We start from the raw sequence: 7,037 nt of genomic DNA on the forward strand, positions 1-7,037 counted from the left end.
CCTCAAACCTTCTCTGAATTGGTGCTGACACTGTCCTTCCTTCTGGAGGGTGGCTACTTTTGTTCCCCATGGTCCCCATGTGTGTTGTAAAATAGCCACCTCTCCAAGCTTGCTCCTGTGATGGACTACAATCTCAATACAAATGAGTAAACTAAACTTGAGATTGTAGTCCATCACGGGAGTGAGCTTGGAGTGGGGACTACTTAACAACACACACAGGAACCATGGGCAACAAAAGTAGCCACCCTCCAGAAGGAAGGGCAGTGTCAGCCCCACTTCAGAGATGATTTGAGGATCTACAGCTGAGCTTGGATAATAGTTTTATCATACCACAAGAATCTCAAATCTCAAGTAAGTAACAGGAACTGAATTTGCATGTTTTAAGACTTTAGCCTGCTGCTAATTTAATAAATTAAAAGAATGTACTGTAACTAAAGCAGAACGCTGGGCAAATCAAATATTAACCCTCACAGTCGGGCTACCCCCACACTGCAAGGATAAGTGCTTGTTTTACCTAGGGAGCTAAAAAAAAAAAAAAAGGTCTACTCATCGAAACCATGATCCTGGCTGGCTCCTACGCCGCTTCTTCCAGCCTGTCTCCTCCTCCAGATCAGCGATGCTATGTCCCTCAGCATCCACTGGGACTGGGCTAAGAGCAAGCCGGGATTGTGGTTTGGGTGACTATAACTTTCTCCCTAGAAAAAACAAGCACTTAACCCTTGTAGTGCGGGGGTAGCACCACTGCAAGGGTTAGGATTTTATTTGCCCGTGGTTCTGTTTTAATAAAACATGCACACAGGACATATTCTGAACGAATTTCTTGAGAAGTGTAACGCAGACATATTTTGTAATTAAACAATGAATCAAAAATCAAAATGTGTTACATAACATATTAAGCAAATATAGAATTGTAGAAAACTTCCTGGGTTGTAAAACTTGTTTTGGCTTCAATTCACATCTTTCTGTTTGCCAAATTGCATATTTAAATGTCTCCACAGCTGTCAAAGGTGTTCAGCTCCAGCAAAAATTAAGTACACAGTTACATTTCATATATGGAGTTGCCTTGCCTGCCAACGTATATGATTGTGTTCAGTTACTCTTGTTGTTGACCCAGCTCTGTTCCACTATACTGTAAATTCAAGGGTGACACCACTGTTCAGAATCTGCCGTCTGCTGCTTTCCTGTATCACCTCCTTATCTCTAGTTTGCTCATTGACCTAAGACTAAAATTGTATTTTCCTTTTCTTATAACTGCCTACAGACCTTCCTCTCTATCTCCCAGTGCTATATACTGTATGTGCTTTAATATGTAAGGGGTGTAGTGTGATGTGGAGCCAAAATGTGATTTTTATATATATACATTTATATAATATATTAGGTATTGTATTTGCTCTGGGTATGATTAAATTCTGTTTTGCCTCTCAGGCCATTCTATTTAAGTGGTCCACTATAAGACTATAATGGTAACTTTTGAACCCATATCTCAGCTGCCTAGGATTCCAGAAAAGCAAGAGAACATTCTTTCAAAGCAGAATTCTCTTTCTTGAATTTATAAATAACTGTTAATGCAGATACAAAAATTCCAATTTAACCAGATAAAGACCCAAAAAACACACCTACGGGGCTTTCTTCCTTGCCGACCTTCTATTTCCAGTCAAATTGCTGTGTCCAGATGTCAAAAGGTCCCACTTTGGGTCTCAGAAGTGCTAACAGATGGTCCTGTATGAACCAAGCCTGTGAACAATTATTGCAGGCTTTATTTATAAATTTGTTGATATAATTTCTTTAAATTGTGTTTTGTTTCATGTTTATATACATGTCAAAGACTAGACTTTTGATATGCACATTGCTTTAGCAATCTTGCGACTATACAAAATGTCCTTTTGTAATAAATATTGATCTTATTTAACCTTTATTAATGCTTGTTTAACATAATGAGCACTACGTATCTCCTTCATCCCCTAATCTATTATTTTGTTAATTTAAAAAAAAATACATTTCTATGAACTTTTTTCAGGTTTTTTGCTTGTTACATTTTTTTTTAAAATAAAAATGTATTTTTATAATAAATATTGTTCTTATTTAGCCTTTATTAGCAAATATTATTATTATAATACAGGATTTATATAGCGTCAACAGTTTGCGCAGCGCTTTACAATATATAGAAAGACATTACAATCACAATACAATTCAAGACACGATGGTAAGGAGGGCCCTGCCCGTGACGGCTTACAATCTAATAGGGAGGGGCAAGGGATACATGAGGAGGTAGCTGTGTGGGGATGAATTGTTTGAGAATGTGATGGTTCAGTGGCTAGTTTGCGGTGGGAAAGGCTTCCCTGAATTGGTTATCATGATATGAATGTGCAACTATGTAAAGCGCTGCGTAAATTGTCAGAGCTATATAAACACCTGTAATAAATAAATAAATAATTAGCCCCATGCATCTTCTTTACCCCCTTATCTATTAATTTGTTATTTGTAAAACATCCAATACTATGTAATTTTTTTTTCAAGTGTTGTGCGTGTCCCCAATGAGGAGGTTCACCCTATGTATATTAGCTGGTGGTCAGTCTTAGTAGGTTAGAAAGTAAAAGCCAAAATAGTTCAGTTGTCATTGGAACAAGGATATAGGGCAAATCAACCAATGGGGACATCTGTCCTGGTTACATATTTGTAAGAGGAAACTTCCCCTCATTTTAAAAAGATTCCCTCTCCCTTCCTGTTTTGGTTCTAGATATACTTATTATATTTATAGAAATGTTATACACACAACATAATAGATGTCATTATATGAATGCTAGGGATTTTGGGGGATTTGATTTCTGTAAAGCTGTATCCGTATGTTTGTAAACAATATTTTACGTTTACTGAACTATGAAGATGTGTTTATCCTTTTTAATTATCTCCAATGTAACAAATACCATTGCCCTATTTTTGAGTCATTTCCTTCATTGATTCCCTATTTCACAGAAATCTACTGACGAGGCTGATATCTTATTTCACATAGTTAAAAATTAAAGTGATATTAATGTCAAAATGTTTTAAGCTATTTAAAATGCTGATTAGATCACTTAAAATGGATGCAGATTCTCGATGTTTAAAAGTTTTTGTTTCCTGCAGAATCAGCTGGTCCCGAGCATTGGCCTTAATATCCTGTTTTAAGGTGGGGTCACCCTTGTGTGTGCTAGTAAGCTGTGTGAGTCTCCATAAACACCCAGTCACAGCAAGGCAAGGCACTCCCTGCTCTCTGCTCCACCTTCCTCCCTTCTCCATTCTAGTAGATGGAGAGCTTCTGTAGACTGAGCAGTCCCTTGTGATGTTGTACTGGACAGGAAGTTCAGGGAATCAGAGCTGTGAGAGTTGGAGCTATTTGGAAACATGATGACTGTAAGTGTGTGGGCAAAAAAGTAAGACTGTATTGTTTGATATGGATTCATCTTTTTTTTTTTTTAATTGAGAGTTTAATACTACTTTAATGAGTGTTTTTACATAGGGCTTACATAGGACATACGATCCTCTCTCTTTTGGCACAGAGTACTGATACTGCTTTTTCACAATTTCATTACGATAATATGTCTGTTTAGCACCGGATAACAGGACACCTTATCATAGGAAGTACATTGTCCTTTGCATAACACTGGAAATATTTCTTTCAGGATACTAATAGGAAGTGAACAACATTCCTGACAATCTTTACATAAGAAAAAAAAAAAATGTTGTGAAAAAAAAAAGTCAAAAACAATAATCATTTGACATTTCCCTCCTTGTTTCCAGACACAGCTTAGTGCTGAAGCTCTGTGCTGTCGGCCTGCCTGTCTATCTTGGCAGTGCTCATGCTGACTCTTGCTATTTGTCTATTGTTATTCAGTGACACAAATGCAGCGATCGAATGAAACTAGAGGACAGGAGGAGAGGAGTACTGGCATACAAAATAACAAGAGGGAAGGAGACAGAAGATACGGGACATATACAACAGTCTGCATTTCATGTCCTTATGTTACAAAATATGTATCTTCTATTCTTTATGGGAATCTTTAGTCTTTGCAAGTTTCATTTTCTTTTCTTTTCTACAGTCAGGGCACGTTTACACTATAGAGTTGTGCTAAATGCATTGCATCCAAGCGTTTAACGAGCACTATCACACAGCACACCTAGCGTGCGGTACCGTACTCTGGTGCATTGCATTGCCATTCATTTGAACAGAACCCCAACACACCTCCTGGCGTCCATGCGCTGCAATGAGAAAAAGTAATGCATGCATCACTTTTTGTTCACCACGACGTATGGGTTTGTGTCGCCACGACGTATGGTATTGCAATAATGTGCATTGCTCTGCTTTGCAGTGCATGGCCACCACACAATGCATTGAGTGTTATTAAAATGAATGGCAACATAACAGACCAGCGCACGGGACTGTGAAATAGCGTGTGATGATTTAATGATAATAACTGTATTACCTGGTCTTATTCAACAAAGCAAAACAGGAAGAAAAAAGACAGACCCGGAGGAAATGTATGACGGGGTTACATGACTAGAGGAGGAACAGCTCTTAAAGGAGAACTATGGGGTTAAGGCTTTTCCCCATAGTTCTCCTTAGGGTAACGGGAGGACACAAACTAGCGTCCTCCCATCACCCTAAGCTCAGTATACAGCGAGCTACAGCTTAGTGGTAGGGATAAGCCGCAGGGGTAAGATCTGCTGGGGCTGCTTGAAGTTCTTTCCGGAAGGTCGATGAGGGAAGAAGGTTGTCCCACCCTTCTCGTTATTGTGAATTGTAATGGCTAATTGTTTTATGGTTCAATTAAGGGTTGCTGTGGCTGTTTAAAACTCTGTGTGTTTATTGGGGGTTTCACTAAGGGGACAGAATTAACAGATCCATTAGCCAAGTGAATTGTAGTATCCATACCAAACAATCACAACCCATCCTGTACTGGTCTGTTTATAAAGTGAATTCTGATTGATAGCGACTGGCTGCTGCATTTCCTTTGTTTCCTGAATAAAGCAGAATATGTAGTAAAGATAACTTGTTATGTGAGAAGATGTCATAACTGACCTGCCATTCTGAAAGTTGTCTGGATGCCATGCTGATCCATTGGCTTCCATTTTTTCCAAGCCAATATGTAAAAGCACAAGGCTCCTCTGTGTAGTGTGGTCCTAACTCTTATCTTTGAGAGCCTCCATAGTGGAGCATATATAGCAGTAGATACATTGAGTGTAGGTATACCTGGAGGTGCCCCACTCCTTCTTAAAGACACAGGGTCGCATTGGAGGCCCAGCACTTCAAATTGTACGCTGAAGCCTCCAGTGCGTCCCCGCACCCAATACAGCCAAGCTAAACAGAAAATGATAACCGCACAGTTTATAACTAGCCTTGATAACAAGGTGCACATAGAAGGGCTTACAACAATACAAAACACAAAAATTTCTCAGCACACTTACCACTTAGCCTGCAACCAAAAAAATGACACTGTCTAACAATATGCATTGGCCCTTATTGTTGTAAGCTCTTCCATGTACTGAATGTTATGGACAGGGAGCCAAAATTGCTTTTGGCTGAATTTAAAGGAGTATTAAAGGCTGGGTGTTTTTTGCCTTGATTCATTCTGTGCACCCCTTGTCCCCGCCACACTTACCTGCAGCTGCTAGTCTCCTCCGCTGCAACCAGGAAGATAAACAGGTTTCCCCGAATTTCCTGGCTGCTGGGCAGGGTACTGATGGCTCCTTCTGCCGTCAGTCAAGCTGTGACTGCAGGGAAGGGGGCGTGGCCGACCGCACATTGTGTGTGTCTCTATGGATGCACACAATCAGGTGCGGGCATGGCCGTGACCATGCGCGCACAGGTGCCTCCACAGCAGTCGGCTAGTTGATGGAGGCACCCGTACAGAAAAGTGGGGGGCCTAGCAATCTAGATACCACTTGAGAACAAGGACATTAAAAAACTAAACAACAAACAAACATTTTTTTTTATAGTAAGTCTGGCCCCATTAGTTAAGAAAAACCCTGAAGATTTAATGTCACTTTAAAGTTTATTTTATTTTCTGTGTTTAACAATTGATTTTTTCCCATTGTGTCTTAAAATATATCATGATTAAAAACATGCATTAAAAGGAATGTCATATTTCTGTGAGCAGAGAGCTACCATGGAAGGTCTCAGTGATGGAATAGCCTTTTAATAGGACCTCTGATTAACGTTATCAATACCATAAACCTCCTACTGCAGCTTTTCTGGGCTTCTAGTGCTGTGAGAAGCTGATTTCATGTCATTATACCCTCTCCCCAGGACACAGATGAATTCTCTGCATACAATGTGGAACTCTCTCAGGTTTAATGGATCTTTAGAATTTTATTATGTTTTATTCTGGGCAACATGCCAAGCATGACGGCAGAATAGATGTCATCCGTAGATATTTCGGGCACTGTGGGTATACAGTCCCTCTTAATGGAAGGCTGGGCGAGTACAGAGAACTGTTTTTGACTGTTAGAATATTTAGTGCACACTAAGCATGTTGATTAATTTTACATGTGTATTATTTTTTAAAGAAGGACTCTGGGAATTTACCCTTGAAGTAGGGCTACCCCCCGCACTGCAAAGGCTAAGTGCTTGTTTTGGTCTAGGGCAGGGGTATTGAAGTAAATTCAAAAAGGTCTTTGAGCAGAGGTCCGAATCTCATCTACCCTCAATGCAGGGGCGTCCCGAGGCTGGGTGTAACCTGGAGCGGATACCGAGTGTCACCCCGCTGTGACGTCACGCGCATGTTCGGCAATCTTGGTGATGGCTGCCTGCAGAGAGAGAAGGGGACGTTCACCCGGCGGCATAAGCAATGCCACCGGGTCCCCTCCTCTCTCCTGCAACTGTTGGGCTCTCGGTCTATGACCATGGGCCCGACTTTTCAGGGGTGGTGATACCAAAATGAATGTCAGTCATTTTGGTTTCACCCCTCCAATGGTGTCACCTGGGTGTGGGCCGCACCCCCTTGTGACATCACTGCCTCAGTGCCCCCTTACATTAATGTTCTTTATCAGAGCCCCGCCAT

This window comes from Nanorana parkeri, unplaced genomic scaffold, assembly GCF_000935625.1.
Source record: "Nanorana parkeri isolate BGI_ZX_2015 unplaced genomic scaffold, ASM93562v1 scaffold660, whole genome shotgun sequence".
NCBI lineage: Eukaryota > Metazoa > Chordata > Amphibia > Anura > Dicroglossidae > Nanorana > Nanorana parkeri.